Source organism: Canis aureus, chromosome 9, assembly GCF_053574225.1.
Source record: "Canis aureus isolate CA01 chromosome 9, VMU_Caureus_v.1.0, whole genome shotgun sequence".
Classification (NCBI taxonomy): Eukaryota; Metazoa; Chordata; class Mammalia; order Carnivora; family Canidae; genus Canis; species Canis aureus.
This window is the reverse complement of record NC_135619.1, coordinates 28573756-28588626: the sequence shown is the minus strand read 5'-3', so window position 1 is coordinate 28588626 and position 14871 is coordinate 28573756. Positions and strand designations below refer to the sequence as shown.

Sequence of the window (14871 nt, the reverse complement as noted above, 5' to 3'; positions counted from 1 at the left end):
AAGATCAGCTCCTAGACAAGTTAAATACATGGTAATTTATAGATTGTCCAGTGTGTCTATTTATGGATATCTTATCATTCCAGCATCTACAATTCTGCTGTGGAGTTCATGAAAACAACTAAAATAAATTACAGGAAAAAATAATACTTTGATATGTACATCAACAATATGAATATAAGCTAAAATATTAATGAAGACATAGTTTCAAATTATCTTGGTGTGTTTCCATTTTAAATAAAAACTCAAAGATATTGCATTTTCTTATCTGAAATAATGTTTAGTTGTTATCTATGGCTTCTGCATTTTGAGTGGTAAAGTAAGCAAACATAATAATGCAATATATTACATGATATCTAAGGACTACGAACTCCCATTCCCCTCTACACACACACACTCTGTACTATACCTCCAAATATGTATTTATGGGAAATATAGCCATCTAGATAGTGTCCTGAGAAAATTCTGATAAATTTGAACTTTGTCTACACAATACTAACATGACTCTTCAATTTGATCAAGACCGAAAAATAACTCATCAATTTCATGATAGGTAGGGTTGCTTCATGCAATTAGCCCGTGGTTCACTAAGCTCACCGATCAATTCAGTGAACTCAGGCACTGAGTCTGATTTACACTGAAATGATTTATATCAAGCACTATTCTGATTTACACTGAAATAATGATCTTGTTGGTTGCTTAGCCATATTAGGGTTGGAGAGACTTCTCAGATTCTATAAGAAAAGGAGCTACTAGCTCTATTTTGTATTACCAGGAAAAAAAAAAAAGGAACAAAAAAAGATTTGCTCTCTGGTACATATGTAATGCGTTATATCCACAGGATAAATGGGCTAAATTTCTATTTCTGATATAGCAATCTCTGATTCAGAAGAATAAAAATAATATATTCATGACTGTGACTAGATTTGCATTAACATAGCTAAAGGTAAAATTTTACCCCTTGTGTTTATGCTTCTTGACAATCTGGTACTTAATTTTGGGGGAATTTCTATTTCCAATATCCCTAGGCAATATGCATATATAGAAATGTTCAGCTACTTAAAACTGACATGGAAGCAATTCTACATATCTTTTATGACTAACGGAAATACAAAAAAAAAAACAAAACAAAACACTTTCTAACTAGCTAAGCTTGACAAGCTTAGATTTATATTTCACAAGCCTGATTATTTATAGCCCATTTATTTCCATACTAACTATAGAACAACAAAATAGTCAATGACATTTGACAATTATTTTGAAGATTTGTAGCCAAATTAGTTTGCATTTTGTTTGAATTGTTTTTTCCCAATAAAGTTATTATTTTTTAAGAATCTAAAGAAAAATAATTGAATATGCGTAGTATTAAGAAATAAATAATGGTTCTTAAAGAACAAGAATAATTTCAACTAACAGTAAATTTAATAATAACTGGTGCTTTTTAAAGGACCAGCATTCAGCAATTAAATACACAAATTAATCAGTATTGAGATAATATACGATTATTGGGAAAAAAATGAAAATATAAAGACTCCATGAAATAATTGTCCATACATCCAATCTTGTAAAGGCTTTCCTGGGCTCCCTGACTCCCCTAGGGCTCCCTCTGGTTTGCCTTCCTAGATCCCACCAGCAATGTGTGGTCCTAACTCCAATTCAATTGCTCACCTGGGGAGCTAGAAACAAGAATGGGGGCTGTGGGAACACTGTGAACCATGCGGAAGAGATTCAAGGTGCTGGCAGAAGCTTCCACTGCTGGTGCTCTCTATGCATGGGTTGCAGGACTAATTTAGATGGTATGGCAGCAATGATGCATGATGAAGAGATCTACTTGCAAAACTTGGTATGGAAGGAAGGATAGGCTGGAAGGCTACCATTGCAGCCAGGGCACTGGCACTTTCATCATGGGCAGTGGGGAAAGGATGGGCAGCAAACCCGAATGTGTTCAACCACATATGGCTACCAGAGACCCAAACACTTTGAAATTTTCTCAGAAATACAGAGGCACTGGGACACCTGGGTGGCTCAGTGGTTGAACGTGTGCCTTCCACTCAGGGCTTGATCTTGGAGTCCCCAGATTATGGGGCGCCCTGCAAAGGAGCCTGCTTCTCTCTCTGCCTGTGTCTGTACTTCTCTCTCTGTATCTCTCATGAATAAATAAAATATTCTTTTAAAAAGAAAAGGAAATACAGAGGTTCTGGGAAGTGTTCCACATGTGGGGATTCTGTAATGCTGCTGAGGAGGTAATTGGAGCTGGAAAAACTTAGCACAAAAAATCGTTTCCTATGTGCCAAGTGTGGGAGGGATTTTGAATCAACAATTGTATAAGAAAGAAATTGAAATCTATTGTAAAGGATGCCATGCAAAGAACTTTGTGCCCAAGGGATTGGCTATGACTATAGAGTATGAGTCCTTGTTTACACTCAGTAAAGGTATAAACCCGGAACTGAGATCACATGTTGAGATCATCTAAATTCTATGAGCACATAGGTATTATTACCCTTTCTGTCCATGGATAGGCTGATTGACAAGCAGCAGGAAGAGAGTACTGTATCCTTTTGCTTTATTCGTCAGTATTTTCAAGAGCCATTTCTTTTACATTTTATTTTTGAAATTTATTATTTATTAACTTACTTATTAGAGAAAGAGAGAGAGAGTGGGGAAAGGGGAAAGGGGCAGGGAAAGGGGCACAAGCAGGCAAAGGGGCAGACGGAGAGCAGGGAAAGGGGCAGACGGAGAGAAAAGAACAGATTTCACACTGAGCAGGAAACCCAACATGGGGCTCAGTCTCAGGACCCTGAGATCATGACTTGAGCTGAAGGCAGAAGCTTAGCCCACCAAGCCACCCAGGAGCTCTCTTTTACATTTTGAATAGAAGTTCGAATTGAAAGTAAAAAGAATCCCTATGTAATATTTACTATTCAAATATAATATTTTAAAAACATTTAAATTAATATTAAAGAAATATGTTATAATATAACTTCTATTCCATTTAAATTTTCAACCTTATTTGCAATATCTTGTTTTGTAATTGGGGCAATATCCTAAGTTTCACTAAAACTCAGCATCTGTAAGTTTCATTTGGCTTAATTTTCTGGTACATCTTTTTAAATACTTATGGGCTATAAAGACATAAAAAAAAAACCTACAGATTTCTGAGAGGCCAAAAGTTGGATTTGAGGAGTCCTTACAGATCATAATTATTATGGGCTACAGAAAGGAGTAGGGAGGGTAACACAAGATTGCTAGGAAGTACATGCTTTCTAGTAAAAGTACACTTTGATTCTTCCTAATATATACTTGATATGTCCTTCATACCATATTTCATTGAAAACTTCACCAATTCTGTTCATTGTCTTCAATATGTGGTTAAAAACCTATATTTGGATATTTCCTTGATTTTATCAAGCCCAAGTTCCTAATTTTGTGATTTTTTTTCCCCCAAAGATGAACTTTGAAATCTGTTTGTCCCCTTGCCTATGACAACCTTCTTTGTTTAGAATACTCCTCCCTTTCCTTTCTTCCAATTAATTCCTATTCCTTCTTTTAGTTTCGGTTTTGATTTCACTTCGCCTAAGTCAGGAGGGCTATGTTATATTGCAGTAACAAATAATCCCCAATCCTCGTGGCTAACAACATCAAATGTTTGTTTTTCACCCAAGTTGTCCGTTTGATGTAGGCTGGCAGGAGATTCTATTAATTCCAGCTCCTTAAGGTTGGCAGAAGCCCTATCTCTTCCTTTCAGGATTGAGGTATGGCAGTTAATGAGGAAGGAAATGCAATATGGCATGCACTGGCTGCTTAGGCTTCCATTCCAAAGATGACACATTATTTCTGCCCACATTTCATAAACTGAGCCAGTCACCTGAATACACCCTTTTTAAACAGGAATATTAAGAGTACAATATAACAGTGTGCCCAACAGAAGTACCAGACATTCGTGACCATCACTTTGTCATCAAGGGAATAAAAACTGCATCATATTTATAGTCATAAACCCTGGCTATGCAGCGTTTAAATTCCACGTGTATATCCTGAGTGCCTATTCTAACAATTTCTAAGTTATTTATTACTAATAAGCATAACATATCATCCTTGCTCTTGAGAACAGGAAATCAACCTTCAACCATAAACTAATTACCATTCCATCTCTAACTTGCAATACTAGAACATGCTTAAAAAATCAATAGGCCTTTGAGGTGATTTTTTTCTTTCTTTTTTAAACTTTGAGGAAAGACATTTGAGCAAACAACTAGCTTGCATAATCAAGGGTAGGACAGCATTAAAAATTAGTGGTAAGGGGGCATCTGGGTGGCTCAGTGGTTGAGTCTGCCTTTGGCTCAGGTCATGATCCCCGGGTCCTGGGATCAAGTCCCATATTGGGCTCCTGCAGGGAACCTGCTTCTCTCTTGTCTCTGCCTCTCTCTCTCCCTGTGTCTCTCATGAATAAATAAATAAAATCTAAAAAATAGTAATAATAAGTGCTAAGGAGCTCCTGGGCAGCTCAGTCAGTTAAACAGCCAACTCTTGTTTTTGGCTTAGGTCATGATCTGAGTCCTGGGACCGAGCTCTGTATAGTACTTCACCCAGTGGAGAGTCTGCTTGTAATTCTCTCTCCCTCTGCCCCTCCCTCACCTCTCTCTCTCTCTCTCTCAAAATAAATAAATAAATAAATCTTTAAAAAATAATAAAAATAAGTAGTAAAGGTGAGACAGGATGAGGAAAGATCTATTGCCTTGCTAATTAGCTTCCCATTTTCTAAGGCAGTGGTATATTCAGACAAATGGTAAACCTTGTCATAACATTGAGGAGGAACCTAAATTTTCAAACTAGAACATCTAAAGCATAAATGAGGTCCCAGAAAGAATTACCATTTTGTTTTTAACTATGGCAGAGCAAAAAACTGAGTGTGTTTCCCCCATAAGAGGGAAACACACTCTCTTCTCCGCCCAAATATAGGAGACTGTGAAGGTGTTAATGACAGACCTGAGTATGCACCAAAAGAATTGTAACATCTGCACATGGGCAAAGAGTCCCAAAGGCTGACTGACAATTCTCCTTTAGCAGATAGCTCTTGAAAGGGAAAAATGAGTTTCCGTTATCACCTGTCACCACTTCTCTAATGAACACAGCCTGGATCTGACTGGCAACCCCTTACCTACCACTCACCCCTGCCTCTGAGCTGTACCCAAATATGGTTATAGAATAGTGCTAGGGAGAACATCTGTTTTTTATGCTGGAGCCATATGTGTGCTCAGCATATAAATCCTTTCTTCCTGGGTCATATGATCACATGATTTTCTTGTACTTCTATGCATCATTTTTCAATTAGTTTTATGTTTTATTATTTTTTATTAGTTTCACTAAAGCTGATAGTGTCTGTAAGTTTTTACCTAGCTTAATCTTCCTGCTCCTTTACACATATGAGAAATGCTCTCAGGTTAATGGAGATACATGGACATGTGGTAAAATCAGTTTGCAGAAACATAAATGACAAGACTTAAGAAAGTAAATTCACATTTTCATTTGTGTAACAAGGAAGAGGGTCCTTGTTTAATAGAATTTAAAATAAAATTCAAAAATTATAAGTTAATCAAATTAAGATACTATATTCTTATTTATTGCAATTCCCTAGCATTTTGAGCATTGTAGGATTCTTAGTAAATATTGTCTCATGAGAATGATGATCATCATTCAGTGATTGATGATAATAAAGTCTAAATAATTTTGTAGAGCTATAGCCAATTCAGATTTATTATACTGCCTAACACTTCTGAGGAACTCGAGACTAGGCATTAGGACAAAATTATGTGGTGCAGAAATATTTCTCACCCTGATCCACCTTCAACATTTGTAGACACTTACTTTGTAATGCCTTTCAAGCATTGTGAGCCATGATGCTATTCATTTACAAACAAAACAAAAACCTTAGGATATATCTCTCTCCTCTATGCATTTATAAGTTCATTTCCCCCATTGTCTTTTATTTACATGGGTTATTTTAAAAATAGGGTTATTTTAAAAATCATAGTAGTGCAGGAAAATTGACCTTAAAATTTTTTACTTTTTTTGGTCTTCATCATAGGGTTTAGCTAACAATAGTCTTGCTTTTTCAGAATAATAATACTTATATAACAATAAAAGACCATCCCTATAAAAGTAAAAAAAAAGAGAGTAGTTAAATACAAATGCTATAATTTTGAAGTGTTGTGCTCTGGTTTGAAAAATACTCCCTTTTCTTATGATATTTATAGAAGTAAAACCCAAGATGATAGTGTTTCCCTGAATTTTGGTAGATGTGCAAATCTGATCAAATAGAAATATAATATGTTTTATTTGCTGGCACAGGTCCATATTACTTAGACAGAGTTAGCATTTACCTTTGTATTTCTTTTTTAAAAAATAAGATTTTATTTATTTACTTAGAGAGAGAGAGAGCACACAAGCAGAGGGAGAAGCAGAGGTAGAGGGAGAAGCAGGATCCCCACTGAGCAAAGAACCTGATATGGGGCTCAATCTCAGGACTCTAAGATCATGTCCTGAACCAAAGGCAGATGCTTCACCTACTGAGCCACCCAGATGATCCTACCTGTGTATTTCTATTTAAAAAATAAGAAAAGGAAAATTACTGTTTTTCACATTCACAATTAAATATTAAGTACATATAAATATCTACAATACTATGGGAACTATATAGCACACTATGGATAAAGTAGTAAATACCTTAGCATCATGCAGAAGACATAAAAAGAAGGAAATAACAGCTACCACAGAGAGAGATGAGTGCCATAAGAGAGAAGTAATCAGTTATTGGGGCTAGCTCTGGGATGGTGTATCATAAGGCTTGTCAGAGAAAGTAATTTTGAAGTAGATCTACAGATTGAAAAGTAGTTTAATAGAGAGTTGGAGATGGACAGCAGATGCCTGATGGGTATGTATGTATGGGTGTGTGTGTTTTCTTTCTGTGTGTGTGTGTGTGTGTGTGTGTGTTGTAGTGTGGTATAGTGTGGTGTAGTTGCAGACAGAGCAATATAAGTGGCTGAACAGATAGAGGAAAGGACCCAGTTTTGAAAGTCTTATAAGCTCTATTAAGAAATGAAAATTTTATCTAAGAGTAGAACTGGGTCTATAATTTGCAAAATGAGGATATCAGGGTCTTCATTCAAAGAATAATAATTTCAGGGGCACATGGGTGACTCAGTTGGTTAAATGACCAAGTCTTGGTTTTGGCTCAGGTCATAATCTCAAGGTCCTGGGATTAAGCCCCACGTGTATTCCACACTCAGTTGGGAGTCTCCTGGAGATTCTCTGTCTCTCTCTCTTCTCCTCCTCTCTCTAAAATAGAAATAAAAAAGAGAGATATACTAAAAATAGAAACTAGAAAGCCCTTGGTATTCCTAAAAGAATTTGATGGTAATATATTTGAGACAAGTTACAAGAAACTATGTACAGTATAGAGAATAAGGCTATGGGGGATCCCTGGGTGGCTCAGCAGTTTAGTGCCTGCCTTCAGCCCAGGGCTTGATCCTGGAGTCCCAGGATCGAGTCCCAGGATCGAGTCCCGGGATCTAGTCCCGGGATCGAGTCCTGCATCGGGCTCCTGCCGTGGGGCCTGCTTCTCCCTCTGCCTGTGTCTCTGCCTCTGTGTGTGTGTGTCTCTCATGAATAGATAAATAAAATCTTTTAAAGAGAGAGAGAGAGAGAGAGAATAAGGCTATGAATAGAACCCAAAAATAAACTAACATGAAAATTATATGCAAAAAAAAAAAAATCCTGAAACACAGAAGAAAGAAAGAAAGACAAACAGACATAGGTGGAAAACTAGAAAGGTAGATTCTACAGAAGCCTATAAAAATGTTTTTCAAGAAGGAATGTGTTGTCAATGGCATAAATGTTTCCAAAAGGTCAAGTAAGGCAGAAACTGAAAAGGAGCTTATGATAAAAAATCACAGTGGCCTTGATGGAATTGGTTTCTTTTTTTTTTTTTAATAAATTTATTTTTTATTGGTGTTCAATTTACCAACATACAGAATAACACCCAGTGCTCATCCCGTCAAGTGCCCCCCTCAGGGCCCGTCACCCATTCACCCCCACCTCCCACCCTCCTACCCTTCCACCACCCCTAGTTCGTTTCCCAGAGTTAGCAGTCTTTACGTTCTGTCTCCCTTTCTGACATTTCCTCTCCCTTCCCTTATATTCCCTTTCACTATTATTTATATTCCCCAAATGAATGAGAACATATAATGTTTGTCCTTCACCGACTGACTTACTTCACTCAGCATAATACCCTCCAGTTCCATCCACGTTGAAGCAAATGGTAGGTATTTGTCGTTTCTAATGGCTGAGTAATATTCCATTGTATACATAAACCACATCTTCTTTATCCACTCATATTTCGATGGACACCGAGGCTCCTTCCACAGTTTGGCTATTGTGGCCATTGCTGCTATAAACATCGGGGTGCAGGTGTCCCGGCGTTTCATTGCATCTGAATCTTCGGGGTAAATCCCCAACAGTGCAATTGCTGGGTCGTAGGGCAGGTCTATTTTTAACTCTCTGAGGAACCTCCACACAGTTTTCCAGAGTGGCTGCACCAGTTCACATTCCCACAAACAGCGTAAGAGGGTTCCCTTTTCTCCGCATCCTCTCCAACACTTGTGGTTTCCTGCCTTGTTAATTTTCCCCATTCTCACTGGTGTGAGGTGGTATCTCATTGTGGTTTTGATTTGTATTTCCCTGATGGCAAGTGATGCAGAGCATTTTCTCATGTGCATGTTGGCCATGTCTGTGTCTTCCTCTGTGAGATTTCTCTTCATGTCTTTTGCCCATTTCATGATTGGATTGTTTGTTTCTTTGGTGTTGAGTTGAATAAGTTCTTTATAGATCTTGGAAACTAGCCCTTTATCTGATATGTCATTTGCAAATATCTTCTCCCATTCTGTAGGTTGTCTTTTAGTTTTGTTGACTGTATCCTTTGCTGTGCAAAAGCTTCTTATCTTGATGAAGTCCCAAGAGTTCATTTTTGCTTTTGTTTCTTTTGCCTTCGTGGATGTATCTTGCAAGAAGTTACTGTGGCCAAGTTCAAAAAGGGTGTTGCCTGTGTTCTTCTCTAGGATTTTGATGGAATCTTGTCTCACATTTAGATCTTTCATCCCTTTTGAGTTTATCTTTGTGTATGGTGAAAGAGAGTGGTCTAGTTTCATTCTTCTGCATGTGGATGTCCAATTTTCCCAGCACCATTTATTGAAGAGACTGTCTTACTTCCAATGGATAGTCTTTCCTCCTTTATCGAATATTAGTTGACCATAAAGTTCAGGGTCCACTTCTGGGTTCTCTATTCTGTTCCACTGATCTATGTGTCTGTTTTTGTGCCAGTACCACACTGTCTTGATGACCACAGCTTTGTAGTACAACCTGAAATCTGGCATTGTGATGCCCCCAGATATGGTTTTCTTTTTTAAAATTCCCCTGGCTATTCGGGGTCTTTTCTGATTCCACACAAATCTTAAAATAATTTGTTCTAACTCTCTGAAGAAAGTCCATGGTATTTTGATAAGGATTGCATTAAACGTGTAAATTGCCCTGGGTAACATTGATATTTTCACAATATTAATTCTGCCAATCCATGAGCATGGAATATTTTTCTATCTCTTTGTGTCTTCCTCAATTTCTTTCAGAAGTGTTCTATAGTTTTTAGGGTATAGATCCTTTACCTCTTTGGTTAGGTTTATTCCTAGGTATCTTATGCTTTTGGGTGCAGTCTATTCTGTAGAAAGTTCCATGTGCACTTGAGAAGAATTGTATTCAGTTGAGGTTGGATGTAAAGTTCTGTAGATATCTGTGAAATCCATCTGGTCCAGTGTATCATTTAAAGCTCTCATTTCTTTGGAGATATTGTTCTTAGAAGACCTATCGAGTATAGAAAGAGCTAGATTGAAGTCACCAAGTATAAGTGTATTATTATCTAAGTATTTCTTCACTTTGGTTATTAATTGGTTTAAATATTTGGCAGCTCCCACATTCGGGGCATATATATTGAGATTGTTAAGTCCTTTTGTTGGATAGATCCTTTCAGTATGATATAGTGTCCCTCTTCATCTCTCACTACAGTCTTTGGGGTAAATTTTAGTTTGTCTGATATAAGGATGGCTACCCCTGCTTTATTTTGAGGACCATTTGAATGGTAAATGGTTCTCCAACCTTTTATTTTCAGGCTGTAGGTGTCCTTCTGTCTAAAATGAGTCTCTTGTAGACAGCAAATAGATGGGTCCTGCTTTTTTATCCAGTCTGAAACCCTGTGCCTTTTGATGGGGTCATTAAGCCCGTTCGCGTTCAGAGTTACTATTGAGAGATATGAGTTTAGTGTCATCATGATATCTATTCAGTCCTTGTTTTTGTGGACTGTTCCACTGAACTTCTTCTTAAAGGGGAATTTTAAGAGTCCCTCTTAAAATTTCTTGCAGAGCTGGTTTGGGGGTCACATATTCTTTCAGTTCCTGCCTGTCTTGGAAGCTCTTTATCTCTCCTTCCATTTTGAATGAGAGCCTTGCTGGATAAAGTATTCTTGGTTGCATGTTCTTCTCCTTTAGGACCCTGAATATATCCTGCCAGCCCTTTCTGGCCTGCCAGGTGTCTGTGGAGAGGTCTGCTGTTACCCTATTATTCCTCCCCATAAAAGTCAGGGATTTCTTGTCTCTTGCTGCTTTAAGGATCTTCTCTTTATCTTTGGAATTTGCAAGCTTCACTATTAAATGTCGAGGTGTTGAACGGTTTTTATTGATTTTAGGGGGGCGGAATCTCTCTATTTCCTGGATCTGAATGCCTGTTTCCCTTCCCAGATTAGGAAAGTTTTCAGCTAGGATTTGTTTAAATACATATTCTGGCCCTCTGTCCCTTTCGGCGCCCTCGGGAACCCCAATTAAACGTAGGTTTTTCTTCCTCAGGCTGTCGTTTATTTCCCTTAATCTGTCTTCATGGTCTTTTAATTGTCTGTCTCTTTTTTCCTCAGTTTCCCTCTTTGCCATCAACTTGTCTTCTATGTCACTCACTCGTTCTTCCACTTGGTTAACCCTCGTCGTTAGGACTTCTAGTTTGGATTGCATCTCATTCAATTGATTTTTAATTTCTGCCTGATTAGCTCTAAATTCTGCACTCAAGAAGTCTCTTGAGTCCTTTATGCTTTTTTCTAGAGCCACCAGTAGCTGTATAATAGTGCTTCTGAATTGGCTTTCTGACATTGAATTGTAAACCAGATTTTGTAACTCTGTGGGAAAGAGGACTGTTTCTGATTCTTTCTTTTGAGGTGAGATTTTCCTTCTAGTCATTTTGCTCAGTACAGAGTGGCCAAAAACAAGTTGTATTGGGAAAAGGAGAAAAAGAGAGAGAAAGAAGGAAAGAAAAGAAAAAAAGAAAAAAGAAAAAAGGAAGGAAAAAGGAAAAAAGAAGAAGAAGAGAAAGAAAAAGAAAGAAAGGGGGAAAAAGGTTGGGGGAAGCAATCAGAAATCAAAAAGAAAAAAAAAAAAAACACAGGGGAGTATCTTCTGATTCTGTGTACTTTAAGTCCCTTGACTTCCCCTGGACCTTGTCCGTCTAGCTGGTGTTCTGGGGGAGGGGCCTGTTGTGCTGATTTTCAGGTGTTAGCACTTGGGGGAGCTGCTCTGCCCCTGCCTGGTGCAGGGCTCAGTGGGGGTTGTTTACCCCGTGGGGCCCCAGGAGGAACCACCGCAGTGGCGGGGCAGCTCTGGAAACCTGGATTCAGCTCCGGCAGGAACTCCGTCTGCAGGGCCTGGAGGCTCCGGGGCGGGGCCGCTGATCTGCTCAGCTGGGGCAGGAGCGTCCTTGCCGTCCTTGGCCCTCCCGGCCTCTGCCTGTCCCGGGGGAGGCGGGATCCTGGGCTGTGTCCCGGCGCCCTGTGCTCCCGGGGCCTGCGCTGGTGGATTCGTGCTCCCGCCCCGCAGCCCCCTCCGCGGAGCCGCCCCCGAGCCCCCCGAGCTGCTCCGGGTCCCGCCGTGCGCGCTGCAGCCCTTAGGGAGCTCGGCGCACTCTCCCGGGGCGCAGGTGCCTGTTACTGTCCCCGGGAGCCCGAGGGCATCCCCGCCCTCCTGGGTCCTGCTCCACCTCCCCGCGAGCCCCTTTCCCCCGGGAAGGTCGGTGCAGCTCCTGCTCCTCCGGGACGGGGCTCTCCTGTCCTGGGGACACTCGCCCCGGCCTCAGCCCGGCTCCTCGCGGGCCCCTCCCCCTTGGAGGCCTTTTGTTCCTTTATTTCTTTTTCCCCGTCTTCCTACCTGGATAGAAGCGCGAACTCTTCTCACTGTAGCGTTTCAGCTGGTCTCTCTTTAAATCTCAGGCCGAATTCGTAGATTTTCAGGATGATTTGAAAGTTATCTAGGTAATTTGGTGGGGACAGGTGATTTGGGGACCCTGCTCTTCTGCCATCTTGCCCCTCCTCCGATCTGGAATTGGTTTCTAACAATGTGTGTGTATGTGTATGTAGGGTGATAAAAAACAAAACAAAACAACTAAGTAGATAACTCCAAGAGATTGTTTCTGAAGAGGTTAGAAATTAAGTGATCACATAGCAGGGCTAAGAGGAAAGACTAGAAATGAGCATTGGGCAGTATGATAGGGAAGGATGGCAGACGGAATGATGGTTCTCTGAAGATGCTTATATCTCTAAGCCTCAAAACTGTGAACATATTTCCTTAAGTAGCACAAGTGGCTTTGCAGATGTGATTAAGGATGAAAGCAGAGATTGAAATCATATGCTTCCTAACTGGAGGCCACAAGCAAAGAAATCCAGGCAGCCTCTAGAATTCAGAAAAGGTAAAGAAACAGATTCTCCCATAAATCTTTCATGAGGAACAGAGCTCTGCTGACATCTTGAGTTTAGTCCTCTAGGACCAATCTCAGATCTCTGAGCTCCAGAACTGTGAAATAATAAATGTGTAGGTTTCTAAACCACTAAGTTTGTGGTCATTTTTTACAGTAGCAATAAGAAAATAATGCAGAAGCTATCATTAGGGAGAAAAAAATGTAAAATATAGAAGAAGAGGGAAATCAATAGTGAGACAGCCCTGAGAGAAGCAGGAGGAGATGAAATCTGAAGCCAGAGGAGTTGAGCCTGGACAGAAGGAACCAAAGGATGAGGGTACAGAAAAGCCCAGGCTTTACATAGGCTAGAAGTAGAGAGAAAGTGGTCATATGGGAGGTCTGAGAAGAGAAAAGGGGTTTGAAGTAATTGAAAATTAGATTAGAAAGATGCCCTGGAAAATTTAGAGAATTTCTAGGAAGTGCTGAAGGCCTTTGTAGACTTAGAAGTCTACCCATATAGATCAGCAGACACAGCCAAGTAGAACTATGTATTTTGTTTATAAGTGTTCATAAGTTCAGATTCAGGAAAGTCAGATGTTGGATTGATTTTTAGGTGAAGTATTAGAGCAAAGTAAATTATATCATTGGCAAGATAATGGCTACAAGGATGGCCATGTGTTCTAAATCTGTTTGATCTTATCTTCTATTTTAAGAAGTTGAGACATTTACCCAAAGACATACAGGTAGTAGGAAAAGGCAATATTGCCCTCACAAACCCCTACTCATCCTGATATTAAAGTTCATATCTTAGTTACTTCATCATGTATCTGTCATTATGTAGCAAAATTAGTAGGGATGTATAAACTAGTGGTAGATAAAAGATTAAAGGAGAAGAAACAAACAGATCAGAATAGCCACAAACTCATTTTTGTTCCTTCAAATAATCTTGAGTTGATTATTTTAACACCAGTTTATAAATATTCCCCAATTCATAAATATAACCACTGCTATCTACTTGGTTGCAGTGCTGCTCAGCATGCAGAATACTATGCATGGATTTCATTCATTAAAAAAGACTAATATTTTGAGAATATGTTTTACTTTGCTAGTAATGACTACATGCTGAAGAAACTTCCAAGGTTTTATTTAGATATATATATTTAACACAAAATTATAAAAGTGCGTTATCTGAATTTCCTTAAAATAGTTAATGTGTAGATTCAGGCTTAGAAAGAGCAAGAAGTATTCTTTCTGTTTGCTCAAGATGCCTATCTTTGAAGATCTATTTTACCATTATCTTGATCAATGAGTGGTTTTAGTGGGGGATGAACATAACTTTCAAGTCCCAGTGGTAAACATATGCATGCATCTGACTTATCAGTTCTTCCTTCCATGGATGAGTACTTAGTCCAAAAGAGCAGCCTATGGCCCAAGCTGGGCTAATAAGAATCTTTGTTGGGATTTTCACTGAAGATATCTGGAAAAACGCATGCTTTTTATTTTTCTCTCTGGCATGCCAACCTCCAAGGAATATATGAATTGGCAGTTGCCTGGGGCAACTTGTTGCTTCACTTGAACAGCATCTTTCTGAGAATGAAGTCAAACAGAGCGAGAAAGGGAGAAATAAAGAGTTCTCAACAACTGAATTCCTGAAGCCAACCATGCCTAAAGACAGTGTCATCTTTTGAGTCATTAGGTTTTTTTGTGTGTGTGCTAAGGATAGATTGAGCTGTGTTGTCATTTGTAACCAAAGTAACCATGACTGAAAAAAAAGAGAATAAGTATATATATATATATATTTTTTTTTTTTGCCTTTATTAAGATTAGTAAACTTAATGGAAAAAATCTATCAGTTTGCTTTCTGTTATGAAAGTCTTAATCATGCTACTCTTTCAACAATGGTTTCACATCAGAGATAATTTTTAAAGTTTCAAGTGCAGTGAAACTTCTCTAACAAGGAGAATCTTTGTCTATTCAAATTATAGTACAGGGGATGTTTCCAAGAGATTATGTTATAAAAGACTGAAAGTATGAACTTAGAAATATAAATTAAAGAAAGAGTAA

General features: G+C 38.9%; 1 pseudogene; it reads left to right on the top strand.

The window, feature by feature from the left end:
- Positions 1-497: 497 nt before the first annotated feature.
- LOC144319919 (cysteine and glycine-rich protein 2-like) overlaps positions 498-14871 on the top strand; it is a 117767-nt pseudogene continuing 103393 nt past the window's right edge.